Here is a 14,872-nt window from a genome sequence, read left to right as displayed (position 1 = left end):
TTGTGATACTAAAGAGAAATCTTAGAATCGATTTCATTTGTGTACAAAATTTGATTTGTACCGTTGTGCTGGTGGACGCTATCACTGACCACTGCGTTCGACGCTGAATCGAGAGAAGCCAATATAAATCAAGATTATTACAGAAACTTGCAGTTACATCCTCTTTTGCGGTCTTTATTGTCGATTATTTGCTAAAGCTTGCATAGTAGCTTGCTAGTTCCAAGTGAACCAGCCAATGAGCTAGTCAAGCAAATGTTTTAGATGCCTAAAGGATTAGCAAATATCAGGATGTATGTATAGCTATTTGGGGCATGCCGGCTTCCTGTTGGCTGCATAATACGAGAAAGGATTGCTTAATAACATTATGACGTCGAAGGAGGCGGTTTAAGAATGCGTCACGTCGACGTCAGCCTTCCTGAATCGATAAGACAAAAGAACGCAGAAAGGGATGGCAGGCAAACGGGGAACAAATGCTCCGGAGTAAAATAGAACAAACCGACGCAATACCATTGTTGTCCGCATGAACCAATCACTAATCCATTGGTGCGGCTGTACGCAGATAGAGAGTCCGTACGTGTAATCGATGATACGAGATACGGAACCAAGGGCGGAAGGGTAAGTGGACGGCGCTTTCGTTGCATCGCGGTCGCTGCTGAAGATGACCACAGAGCAATGGCTAGTGTCAACAGTGTCACTTAATGCATGTACTTTTCGTAAGAATGAGAAACACGGATAAAGAAGTGGTGCCGCAGCGTAGTCAATGTAGAAAGGTTGCGCTGTAGGGTGAGCTTGGCCGGGGGGGGGGGGGGGTTAAGAGACGATAGAAGCGCAGACTTAAGGGCATAGAATTAATTTATAAAGCGCTTAGAAGTCTCGAGGCTGCGCACAGCTTGGCTGAGGCGGTCAAGGCACAGGACGATTCCTACAGATGTATTGATATTGTTAATAATACCACCCAGCAGCCGTCTACGGATTGTTAATTTTAGTTTTCAGCTAGTCTCTCTCTCCATCTCATTTCTTATGCCTTTTGGGAGGCGGTAGATCTTTTACTGTAGTGAGCTGTAAGTTGTAAGATCTGTGCCCACCGGATATGAGGATTCGCTCCGGTTGTGACCGGACGCCTCTAAGTTACGAAAACTGGTCTGAGTCATCTGTTTCGGAGGGAGTCACAAAAACGACAGCTCTCCCAGCTAGCGATGGTTGTAATAATGGCGCACAAAGAAAACTCTAGTCTCTTTTAATGAGCTGTGGAAGCCACAAGAATGATTGGGACGATGCTGTTTGGAAAAAGGGGCGACGTCGAAGGGCCGAGCATAGTTACAACCGGCATCGTTACCGAAAGAAAGTAGTAGGCTTTTATTTAAGGGGAGCGAGCAACCAAACGAGCATCGGTGTTCCTTGGCATAAAAGCTATGGCGGCTACGAAGTTCTGCAATGCGTTCAAAAACCACCGAAGTTTTGCAAAAGTTTCGATGGAAACCAGATCGGAGAGCGACGTGGATCTGTTCTCTAAGAGATCTGGAAAAAGCGTAAATTAATATTCTCCTATTATAGTCAATGATAGGAAACGTTTTGGAGGTGTCGGTACTTTACCAAGCGTGTGTTATGAAATTGCTCATTTCTAGCACGAGTCTGCAAGAAGTCAATTAACTATGCTAACCAGAAAAAAAAAAACAAACAACTAACACTATGCTCTTGATTACGTTTATGGCCAGCCTAATTGTAAAGCTTCGTCATTTCTATCGAAGTTTTCTATAAGTATGATAGCTTCAAACGCCTTTCGTCATTTACTGTAACGAGGTAATAACGTCAAGTTAATCGAATTGCACGATATTAATTGATTTTGGATAGTTTGCCGAACGCTACATGGTGGAAATATACGTTCACGTTGGAAGTTGGCGCCAATGAAACAAGCCAGACATAACCATTTGCCTTTACACAATCTACCGTAGCTTAACTTTGGCAAACACTTTTCAACCTTTTGAAGATTAACAGATTCGATATCGATTTGGGTCTAAATCTGATGATTGTAATTTAAGTGGTTCATTGCATCAAGTTGACTTACGAAAAGTTTTACTAGCTTATGAAGATAGCCTTTGACAAGCGCGTAAGCCATCATACGAAAACGCAGTCGTATTCATCGTTGCTATGCTTTTTCATCGTGGTCACCCATGTTGAAGCGTATGAAAAGTCGTGGTAAAGGCCAACCAACGCAGACAAATCCAACCTTAATAGGAATTTGTAATAGGCTAAATTAGGAAGCTCGATTTTAAGTGCATATAGTATTTTTGCAAATATTAAGCTGTTGCGAACCTTGAAATGGAGGGACTTTTGAACTTCGCTATCCTAGCAGAAGAAATGTAGTAAATGTTTCATTTTTTAAGAACTTGTAGTTGAAAAATGGTTGAGTTTACTAGAGTAAAAATAAGTTTTAACATGGAATTTCTCCCGATGTCAGAAAGCATTAGAAACAACAAGCTAAATTTGTCCCGCTTGTAGTTACGAATCCATCGTAATAAATTATAGACTTGGTTTACAATTATTCTGCTTCAGAAATCGCTTAAAGCGATCCTCATCAAACCCCAAAGATTAATTAGAGCACGCCTATTGGCATAATAAGCCAGTTTGAGCTGTATTCTCAGTTACGGAATTTTCGCTGTGAACTTCATGTATATCCCAAGCGGCTTTGGTTGTTTTTACCTCGGTAAGAGATGAATGAGGCGTGTGGAAAAGGCCGTTCTACCACCCGACGTACGCATCTTCGAAGAGCAAACTCAAAATGAAATTTCATGATCCAACTAAAGTGATAAGAACGGGTCTTTAAATAAGGAAAAAAAAAAAAAAAAAGAGAAAGCTTTCTAACGACCCGTAACCATTGACCACCAGCGTAAAATCTAGAAGGCAAGATAATAATAATGAACAGTCAATATTTTGTTGAGAGTTTTACAAATAAAAAAAGGCAGACGAAGCCTTTCTTAGTCTTTATACAATATCCTTTATGTTGGCTTTCTCCTTGCTTTAGTCGTTCTTTATTATATAATCGTTTTTGTCTCTACGGCCCGTGATAATGACTAACATATATGCATGATCTTGTCGGATCTTGACAGACTATGCACGATAGGTAGAAACACGCCGTAGCGCCATTTTAGAAGACGCAGACGAAGATTTTGTTACATACATGAGCTCGAGCCCAGCCAGCTTGCATTTACCTATATATATAATATTACTAACATCAGTAAAACTTTGTTGGGCACCCATAAATCAAACCTATAATTATAGGTATATTATATCCACTTATATATGTGCACAATATATACATATATGCATATTATTAAAAAAAAATCGTATATTTTTACCTCTGGTAGCGTATGGCAGTTTTGCAATACGAAGAAAATATTCTGTATTTGCAAAGGCAATAAAAGCTAAACGAAAAGCTGACATCCTTTTGCCCTGATCCTGATATCCTCCGACTGACGGTCGCCTGCGCCTTGTTGAGTAAGACGTTCGGATCGATCGTAGCACATGGTATATCGCATCGCCTAGCAAACAACAACGAGTATGATGTCGTAGTTATGTTCGACAATGAAGCCGAAGATGTTATCAAAAGTTTGCTTTGGCTTCAAGCGATTCAAAACTTCTTCAGCTGGGTCTTTTAAGAACAGAGGTGGTATTTTGGGCCTGGCTTCCTTTTCTCATGTCCTAATCTGTTGCAGCGTTTGTCGGTACTGCCCTTATGTTATTATATCATTTCGAGTTAAGTTAGTTATGTCTACTATACGAGCAAGTATTGTAGTCCCTGTGGCATGGAAGCTCAATACCACAGTAAAACTATACCATGGCCCTATCGATAGTTAGACTGCACGCGTCGATAGTCGGCTGACTATTTCTAGGTATAATATAGTTGTAAATCGAATAAAATACTAATTTATTTCAGCCTGGCCTATGCACCATATGAGCGATGATACATGTGCAAATTCGATCTGAATGATGAATCAAGCTTTACTTCAACGGAGTTCGATTAAGAGCGATACTGTTTTCAACAGTTTTTAAAAACGCTAGCCTTTAAAAGAGGGTAACCTCCAGGGACTTACCCCTATCCTTCGGATTCTTTGGCGAGTGAAACACAGACTTTCTAATATGATGCAATTTTCACACGTATTTGACCTGCTTGAATCACATGTCTATTAAGCCATGCTGCACGGAGGCGAACCATCGTAATCCCTTTGGATTACCCTCTGTACTTCAAACAAGACTCATCGAAAGGTCTATAAGAATCTTCCTACTGTTAGTTAAAGTTACATGGGCCAAGCTTTTATCCATAACTGAAGCTTTTGCATGTCAAGTCTAAAATGCCATCCTGTTTGAAGCTTCTAGTAAACTACAACCCTCAAATCTCTCCAAATCCTCTGAAATAATCATGTTGAGCCTCTTCTCATATTTTTATTCTCTATTCAGTGGGAAAATAGTGACACTCGCTGTGTCTAGTATACACATTTTAGGTCCTATATACTCGATGGCACCGACAATTGCTCTCAATTAACTTTTGTAAGTTATAAACAACGCAAAACAGTTCAGAGAAGATTACCGGGTTTTAAATGAAACAACAGAATCAATTTTCTAGATTTTTCAGTCAAAATGTCCAGAGAAAATCTTTTCTAACCGATCGCATCTCGCGTCTTATGTAAAGGTTGATATAGGCGGTATTATTCCGGGCGGAGGTTATAACCGAGGCGATGTTCCCTCATGCCAATATTGCGTTTACGGGACAATTGCTAGTTCCGAATACGGCCTAGCACCATATTCGCTGACTAAAAAACCAGATATATTTTTAGTGTTACCGTTAGTCAATCGGTTGGTCGGAATAAAGCTGTGACGTCGTAGAAAAAAAGTTAATTTGTTTTTACTGTTTACATACGAACATATTTGACATTGGATCGTATTTTGTATTATGGCAATTTTCCACGGAAGGATAAACACATTATAGGTGGAACACGGGACTCATACGTAAGTGTGTATAAAAACCTAATAATCTAATGCTATGGCGTACATGGGTAACGGTTCCTCGTTGTTTTCGTATTGCCTTACGCTAATCGACCATTGGAGTTTAACTGAGCTTCACTTTTGTTAGGTCTGTTTACCGCAAGGATGGCAACACAAAGGTACAGACTTGGATCGATACGTTAATGTATAAGCGACGCAAAGCTTGAATTCAAGTTGTCTATTGGCGGGCGCATGTCGTTAGCTATTTTGGACGTATCGCATAGAATAATAGCACGATCATTTTCAAGGTTTTCCTAAATTGGCCTTATGATCATTTTAGCCTTGATCCGAGTAGAATAGGGGCCGAATTACAGGATAGGTCAGAAACAAAGTTTGAATAGGTTTCTAACATCAACAGCTTCTAAACGGCCCGGCATGTCGGTGAGTCAAATATTTGTTCACCGTTCTACGCCTGGCCAGGAAGCTTACATAGTAGAATATTGAGCACGTTTCAGAGTCCGCAATAGGAACGTAAGAAAAACCTATCCATAAGCGAGAGTATGGCAGTCTCGTCAGCAGCTAATAGTTAACGGTGTATGATAACGATAGCTGGAATAATAGAATTTTTCGAAGGTGTCCAGAGTAAAGGGAAAAGAGTGCAAAAATGACAAGGTTGGAAACAGAACACGTGATCCACCCTACATGCGCCGAAGTTCATTCGCAATAGCTTCCGAAACAGCTTGACAAGATTACAGTGGTCTGTCTTGTTGAGTGGCCACTAACTCGAAGCCAGTGCCAGAACGTCGAAGCGCTACTGCAGAGGCGCGTTCAGTCGGAAAAGACGTCTCCATTTGGATCGAACGCGTCTTGTTCTACTACTCATTACCACGATACGTGCCGCGCCAGTGACGGCAATCTTTGGCTAAATACACGCTATGTGATGTTTGTTAAAACGCAACCTGGTCCTCTTATGATGCGGTGCATGGTCATTTGTAGCGACATTTGTTTTCTGACAAAAAAAGGTTGTTACGCAGTAAATGTTTAATCGTAAAACTTGTTCCAAGAACGTGGCGTCGATTGTTTTAAAGGCGAGTCGCCCACTGCGGATCTTATCCGCATAACTCCGCTTCGCATACGCAGGTCGCCATATTGCAAATGTAACTACATAGGTATATACGCTTTGAATTGTGGCGCTAGAGTCTTCACGAAGTCACTATTTGGATAATTCACAGTACGATATGCTTGTTCATAAACAGACCTGTCGGCTGACTAAGACGACGTATCAACGAAGTCACGTTCGTGCGCCTAAAGTACTAGTTTTTTGGGCCTATTAAGGTTGTAGTCTTTTTCACAAACTGTTACAGGTATAAATCAGGCATGTTACATTTGTTATAGCAAAAAGTGGTGCGTACCAGTATTCTAAAGTTAGAACGTGTATCTACCTATCTGCGTTGGAAAACCATTCGAACGGCCAACGAATAAATTAAATATGGTATATATATTACAGTAACGAAACGAGGCTGCAGTTTTATTTTATTTTGTAGGACGAAGTAACACTTGAGAATATCCCTTTTTGTTGTGTGCGTCGCTGCTAAGGACAAAATGTTGCCCTTCAAATTTGTCTATAAAGTTAAGATTTATGGTATCGTTACTTTCCTCGAGAGTTAAATCTAATATTTTCGTTTTATTACGGTATATTTTGTTAAGTTGTCGCCAAGCTTATGGACTTTTTAGGAACAATGGTGTGGAAGTACATATGCCACCCACATTGGATAAAAATTACATTTTTGGGCTTTGCAGACCATTTTACACAAATGATATTTTTGTCATATTAAAGTTTAATTGTTGTTCTATCATGTTCGGTGTCCTGGATTGGCAAAATATTTTCACATGCACGTTTAAAATAGTAACAGCAAATCAGCAAAACAATAAATGAAACTTCTCCCGCTAAAGCTTACAAAGAAAGTTTATATAAGGGTTAACTTTAAAGGCGTTGAGATGAAGCAGCTAGCGTTCGCCTCGCCTCGTACGACTGTAATGTTTGTTCGATTGAGTCGTCCGATTGAAGTCGATTGAGCTTCTGGCCGAGATGTTGTTGTTGTTGTTCGCTTAGCGAGAGAAATCCGTACCGCCTTCCAGAAGGCCATTTTCCGTACTGAACACCACATGCTCTCAGATAGTGCGACTGATATGTTTTTTTCCGATTGTACGATGTTTCCGCATGTGATACTATAAAAACGCTTGGTAGCGCGTGAGCGAATCCGTAACCATTTATTTACTGTGATATATTTGCTTATGGCGAAACGCGACGCATCCTCTCCATATATGCACTGATTTTTAAAGATATGACGAAGCCGCTTAACCCGGTTTGTTGAAGACTAGATATCGTTATAATGTTTCTCTAATGGTAATTGTTGCCTAGCCGTATCGGATGCAAGATATGGGTCCAAACGTTAACGAAAAAAAAATCTATGTGTCCAAGTGTTTAGTTATACTCGTTTTTTCCTGACGCCATTTCTTTACCAGATGTACAACGCATTTGCTTAGGCAAGAGATATTATAACAACAGTGAACAAATTATTCTAGCTCAGTCAATTTCGCTGAAATTTAAACGCAGCGGGGTGCTTACATTTCGTTGTTACTTCCTCTTTTCTATTCATTAAATGCACCAAAATCCCATCTGCTAATGGTGAATGTTTGTAGGTGCTCCATTACGAGCCAGGGGTTTCTGGTTACGGCGCATCGTCGTGCCTTGAAAACAATCAAGTAGACTACAACGTCTGTCTCGAAGCTGCTCGTTAGCCTATGTAGTAGAGGTATTTTTCACCATGTGGCAATATCCTCATTTTTCGAAACGTACCTTGTATACGTACTGCCTATTGCAACAGTGGCCACTGAATGTGAGCACTTAGCCGTGAAAGGTTTGTCTCTTGTTCTCTCAAGTTTGGATCGCTATCTATATGGATTAAAGATGTGTATCTTTTCTATTTTGTGTTTATTTTTTAAATGCCAAAGATAGAATGGCATCTCTCCCACGTATACCGTTCACACAGTACGTTACGATCAGTGGCATAAATAAGTCCAGGACTTGCAGTTAAAGGTAAAAAGTCATTCTTTTGTGAACATCTGCATAGTAGTCTGCATAGTAAATAACTGCATTAAAAACGTATATGAACTCGGTAATTAGTACTATACCATGCCGGCAGTTAATATCCGCTTCGATCTATGCCAATTTTGAAAGAAACTGCGCTATTACGTATTTTAGCTAATTGTATTGGTACGAGAAGTTTGAAGCTTGCTACTTGTGTTCACATAACCAAGCAGGAATATATACTATAGGGGAGCACGATACTTACCTATCCGTCTATCGCCACTGCCTACCGGTACTCTGTGTCATCTCAGTTGCGTCGAAATATATGCCTGCGTAGTTTATCCCCTAGTTGTCCTAAAGAGCTCGTACAGTTATCTTTTGGAAAAAGATTACGTTTGAATGAACGCGGGTATTCATCGGAGCCTGTGCTGCCGCTGCCGCTGCCGCTGCTGTTGCTACCGCTACTATCGTCGCCGTTTTGGAATCTACTTTTTTTCCGTGTCTCAACTTAATCCACTTTAGTGGCGTCAGAGGCAGACGTCGGACATCAAACATCTTTCTTTCCACAGCATTGTCCAGTGTGTACATTACAGTAACTGGCTTAAGGGTGACTGGTCACCGCATCATCTCCTCTTTGTACTTGCCTTAATGCAAGCCCCCCCTCTTTTTTCTTATTACTCGTATGTATCTAGTCACATTCTCATGCTGACGCACATAGACACGCGGATCCCGTTCGTAACAGCTGTAGTTGCTCTGTAACCTAATGGCTGCCAGGTACCAGCAACGTCTAACGGCGATACCGGGCGTAATACTAGAACCATAGAGGTATCATCCGTTGACCTTATCTCATCTAGATCGCGTTTCTTTTTTTGTGTTTTTCGCTTGCTTGCCTCTTTCCACGCTTCCACATCGAAAGCCTTTGGCACCCCCAACTGCTTCGGTACTCACTGGCTTGATGCCGCTTCTCTTTTACCTCAGTCTTTCCAGGATGTGGGAATTGGATTTTGGCTTTTTGGCGAGAAATGTTAGTTGTGATAGTCGCTGTGGTAGCATTACGGCTGGCATAGGGATAATTGATCGGCGCGGTCCGAGTTGATACAGACTAGTTCCGCACGCTGCTATGCACTAACGCTATGATCGTTGTTTAATATAGGCATGCATGTGTGATGGAACTCGTGCTGGCGAAGCTGATGCCGGCAAACCCATCTGGCTAATCCTTTCAACGACCGTCGACTCCTTTATACTCGACGGGTTTAGTAAAACTGAGCTTTTCGGACGACCTGCAAAGTGACTAATAGCAAAATCGACGATAATGATGTCATAAACAACAAATCGGGCGTAACGAGATAACTAGAAATGTATAGAAAAGTAGCGATAAGCAGGACCGAAAACAAAAACACGGTTACACAATTAACGAATTGATTCGGGCCCAAATTACGGTGAATTATTTTTTTAAACAGCTTTACGCACCGACGACTTCTCAGTCAGCTCGCTGAAAGTCATCAGTGTGCTGGTCCGCCAATGATATCGGCTGTGGCTCATAAGCTATGCATCGGAGTCCGATACGGCACAGCAGGCAGCGTAATGACGACGTTGCCTGTAGCGAGCCCGGCGTGACCCACATCCAACAATAGTTTACCACTCTTGAGGTGCGTCCTGGCATTACATTCGCTTTACAAATGGCTTTGGCATACTTCCGTTTGAGTGCTAACGATAATCTGTAAGTCTATCCCGTTTGCCACCTCTTCGAAAGCGGAAAAAGGTGAAAAGAATATAAACCAACGGTTGCAAACGGGGGCCCAGTAGAAACCCGAAGATAGCACGGATTATCACTGGGCTTTTTTGCTACTTAGAGGCTGCAGAACTCCAGATTCTCCTACATAAGTAGGCCCACAACGGAGAAAGGAGCATATTAGAAGGAGAGAAGGAGATTGTTTTTGTGGTAGTGGACGGACGTATTTTAGAGTTGTGTGTATATGAAGCAATAAAGCGCATGTGGGCACAAATTATCTTTATGAGGTGGGAGATTGGAAGAAAAAAAAGTCACGTATATATAGATAGATACACATACATGGTCTTTCGTACACACAAGAGCATACCAAGTATTATAGCACCGGATGCGTTATACTGTAACATAGGTTCGTTATACGCGAAAGGTAGTAACGCGTACTGTTTTTAAGTGGAACTGAAGGGAGATGTTTTCCCTGGATTTAAACGTCATTTTCTGAAGCATTTCTAAGAAAGTCTACTGCTATATCATACACCAAAAGACACATAAATGCCTAGTTATTAGGGCTTTTAAGAATAAAAACGAAGAGAAATAGTTGAGCACAAACTAGGGTAACCGGTGTGCCCTGACAACCCTATACACCAACCACCAGTTCTATATATATATATATATATATATATATATATTTTAAAGTTCATGCGCATGATTAATTCTGCTGCGTATTAGTGTTTCGGTGTCGTTTTAAACTACTGCGATTTACAGTAATCATTGAAAGCGGGTGCGTTCCCATACTCAGGTAGTTCTTTTCCTGTTAAGTTGTATCAGCTTTTACTGCCCGTGCTGTTGACATGTACGGCAGACGTACTACGATGTGCCAGCGATAGTCTCTAAATTCAAGACTAAAAGAAGCTCCTAAGAAAGTTAAAAATGGTGCAATATAGTCGTCCGAAAGTAATGTTCTATGTCTATACTTGGTATTTTTTATTTGTATGCTATAACACACGTATGAAGGTGAGTGACATTGTTTTCACATGTTTTATGTCGTTTGTTGTACGCCTCAAAACACCGTTCTTCATTGCTTTGCCTTCATTAACATTTTTGAATCGACCCTCGATTATGGAACTCAATCTTGTCGACTGATGCAGACTCGCTAGAGTCCCATCATTACCAGCCCTCAACACTGAGAGCGACTACATACATAGTTTTACGCATCAAGATGCGTCTAGACAGTTAATCGAACAGAAAGTTTAACCTCAGGGAGCTGGAGGCCAATCATCTAGTGGAACAGGCTCAACTAATCCGCACAGAAACTCCGCCTGTCTACTATTTGTGTTTACATTTTCCGAGCAGATGCGTAGTCTAATTAGGAAAATAAGTAAAAACACCTTAATAGAACTTTATTTCAAGGGAAATGCATGGGGCGGGTCAGTTGGGTGCATAACGTCGTGTGCTACCTGAATGACTCTTCGCAGTCTGATTATTTTCGATGCCTGACCTGCTCCTCCAGGAATGCAACAATAATTGCTATATTCCTCAACCAAAGCTACCACAACAGAGGTCGTACGTCTGAAAGAATTCAACTACTGTGGATACAGTTAGCAATCTGGGCTTGGAAACTGGTGGCTAGCAGCTGCTTTTTAGGCACAAAAACTGAAGTCTATGACCATACAGCTTCTTTCGTGAGCGTCTCATCACGCATGAAGCGGCAAAGTCTTCTTATGATAAGGAACTCCCGTTATCACGAAATTATTAGAAAGTTTTATCTTGTACGTAGTGGTGCTGGGGGTATAGACGATCGGACTGGATGTACCGATCATTTCGCCTATCAATGCACCGACCACCTGAAACAGTATCGTCAGGTAGCCGCAGCAGAAGAATCCTATATTTCTAAATTTGAGCAAGATGGCCTATTTTATCGAGAAAAATGTACCACATAATACCTTATCGCTAAAAATAATCTCAAAATTTTGCCAGCGCCATTAACCTTCGGGTAATGCTAACTAGAAAAGTGCGATCTTTGCTTAACGAAGGGCATTAACAAGGTTTCGATCATATGGGAAGGATTAGAAGGCCCTTAATTTCGGTTCTGAAGACTACAAAATGTATCTTATTTGATTTATGTAGTAAAACAGATACTCTTTTTAGTTCACTCATCCGTAGCCGATGGCAGTCGTAATCTGAAGGTTTTGATTGAATCTATTAAAGCCCGAATTTCGTTAGAATCTGGCAGAATATGGGCAAGTAGGTCTTTTTTTTTTTTGCAGAGAAACCTATACAGTTAAGTGGTATATGGGGTGGTGAGATACAGGCGAGGATGGACAAGCATAAAATCTGTGCTAAATCTAGCTCTTATGTGAACGAAAAGAAATGGTCAATCGCAGTAATGTTAATGTTCACAGCTGAGGTCAAACTCATGAAAGGGCAAAATCGGTTTTATGAGTAACCTTTATCAAGCGTGACAAAAAAGGTCGATTTAGTTCGGCTCAGAGTCGTCTGTTTCTACCGTCGAGTTGATATTATGGAACCTAAGCGGTTGGATCAATATGCAGGACATGTAACAGATATTACTAAAATGTTTTTTCGTTGTACCAATAGTCATATGTTTAGACGGTTTATTTGGTTGTCAGATTGAATCAAAACCAGGGTCAGCGTGGCTAAGCACGAAGTCAGCCATTGCGTGTGGCACAGAATCCAGTAAACAGTGAACATTTCTCTGGAACGTACTTCTTTCTCGTCGTTGTAACACATACAACCATATGTAAAATGTTATTATGATGATTTTTACTAAGCGAGTATTCATATGACATTCTATAAGCATGCGTATTGATGTTACTGGGCCTAATTTGTGCGTTGCTTGTCAATAAAACCACCTGACTTAAGCTCCTTACTTCAGGCGCCTGTGACGTTTTGCCTTTATTGGCAATTCTATTACTGTTGACGTTCGTTAAAAGCGGCACAGTTATGCTTCCCCAATGTATCCACAACCAATCTATCTAGATAAAAAAAAAAAAAAGGTCCCCAATCTATCTACAATCAGAGCTCTTCCTAGGCAATAAGATGATCGCATTGTTCTTAGCGTAACGTCTGAGAAGCTCTCATTTTACAATATCTAGATATAATTTTAAAACGTGTGCAAAGCTCATTCGTAAATACGCCCATACCCATATACATACGCACATATACTAGCATAGCTATCTGCCCGTTGAACTCACTAACTGGAATTAAAACAACACTACGTAACAGTCATTATGGTATTTCTAACAAGTTTAAGGTATTTCGCTAATGCACTTTACGATATTGGCTCTAAATATGACTAAAAGGCACGACAAACGTTCAACAATACGCCTGATCTACTCGGAACTTACCACAGTCCGACTTCACAAAAGATGCTAAGTGGACACGATTCTTAAGAAGATTCCTGTCCATTATTCTCACCGGGTCAAACGGTTTCTTAAGTATTAGATTCTTCCAGCAGATACGCTTGCGCCATGTAGAAAAGTATTTACGTGCCCAGCCTGAGAGTGTCCGATCATCTGGAACATGTTACTTGAAGTTGCTGAGCTTTTTACATTTAGATATCTATCGAAAAAAGAACGCATCGAACCGCTCTAGGTTATTTTATTTTTAAATATCAGAGCTGTATGTACTGCTTTGTCCACGCTTACGTCTTGTGCTAACAACACATCCAATGCCTCTACAAACCGAAAATTAGGTCAACTCATTAACGGCTCAGCTTTGTTGACGACAGACACTTGTGTATTACCCGAGTTATTCGCTGACCCATGTCTACAAACAGAGAAAAACGGAGTAATCAAGTTTTACATGCAGACAGGGGTAGCCGATTGCATCTATCCGAAAATGACTTCCGGACGTCGTTGTCAAAATGTTGACCCAATAGACCAACCAGAGTGGCCGAGCAATCGAAAGGACTGAGGCAATGAAGAGGACAACGCGGATTCATAGAGAAAGCGTTGCTCTACGCAGCTTGTTTATACATGTACGACCTGGTAGGGAAGGACCAAAGCTTTTGTAGTCAGGTATTCTATTGATTGATACCCAACACGCGTTTTTATTACGTTTCCTACTGTCTATTCTTTTCGTGTTCACCTCTCTATGTGTATGCGTATATAGTATTTTATACTTGCGTGTAGTACTTTTATGGTACAAACTGATACGCTCAGTACGAGACAGAAAGAGAAACGCTGGTATCTCTACACAGCCACTTTACATAGAATAGGCGCTGCAGTGGTAGACTCGATCGACTTTTTTTTTCTTTTCTTATGAATCCTCTTCAAATTTTGCTGTACTGTCTCTTGTTGTGTCGCTCGCCATATGGACCACGTCTCGCTCTCGTTTTAGCTTTCTGCTTGGTCTTCGAATTTACAAACAAAATCCAAAATGGGCCTTAAGGCATAAATCGGAAGGTAGAGGACATCGAATTAGTTTTGCCTGAATGTAAACGGAGTGAATATGAAAAATTTATGTTGCTATGGTACTGCAATATATTGTGCAAAAGCAGAAAAATTACGGGAAATATTGTTTCCTCTTGCTCTACATAGTAAGGCTTGATTGAGGGCTTCGGTTGCTTAAATCGTATCATCACCACCTTGATCGCTGCATAGTTCGAACCGCAGGGGCGAAAAATACGCCTGTCGACAGCGCTTTCCAATTCTACTCAGTTCGCTCTGCCACTGTCTAGCCGTAGCCGACTTGTCTCCCTTTGTCGCCGGCAGTCCAATAAGAGGGGCGGCCAACTAAAACGATATTCCGACAGGCCTTATACACCCGATCATTTCTTGGAAGAAGCTCGTACAATGTAGCAAGTACTGAGTTCAGGCAGAATGAACATCCATACTGGACATAAGCGCGTTGCAGTGTCAATAGATGACCCTGAGACAACATCCATAGGCGACAACAGTGTGAAAGTATTCAGATTATGAGCTGAACGCATAGTAACTATCTAAGGAATTCATCATAGCTATAGGGCGTGCTAGCTCAAAGGTTTTCCTCTATAGCCTCAACAGGGACCGCTCCCATATACTGTAAGCAAGTACAATTAAGCAAACGAGCGC

The 14,872-nt window shown here is 41.0% G+C and overlaps 1 protein-coding gene and 1 long non-coding RNA gene across 3 annotated transcripts in view; one reads left to right on the top strand and one right to left on the bottom strand.

Annotated features, from left to right (window-relative positions):
* The window catches only part of LOC111250607 (5-hydroxytryptamine receptor 1-like), a 287,617-nt gene that overhangs the window by 93,063 nt on the left and 179,682 nt on the right, over positions 1-14,872 (top strand). The gene's annotated exons all lie outside the window — the stretch shown is intronic.
* LOC147755269 (uncharacterized) lies at positions 2,949-4,327 on the bottom strand. Its single transcript, XR_015329216.1, has 3 exons — positions 4,092-4,327; positions 3,357-3,539; positions 2,949-3,209 (listed from the first exon to the last, which is right to left on the bottom strand). It is a non-coding gene; the product is annotated as an uncharacterized LOC147755269 (long non-coding RNA).

Source organism: Varroa destructor, unplaced genomic scaffold, assembly GCF_002443255.2.
Source record: "Varroa destructor unplaced genomic scaffold, Vdes_3.0 BEIS01000005.1, whole genome shotgun sequence".
In the NCBI taxonomy this organism is placed as follows: domain Eukaryota; kingdom Metazoa; phylum Arthropoda; class Arachnida; order Mesostigmata; family Varroidae; genus Varroa; species Varroa destructor.
The sequence above is the reverse complement of the archived record's forward strand: the minus strand, read 5'-3'. Positions and strand labels throughout refer to the sequence as shown.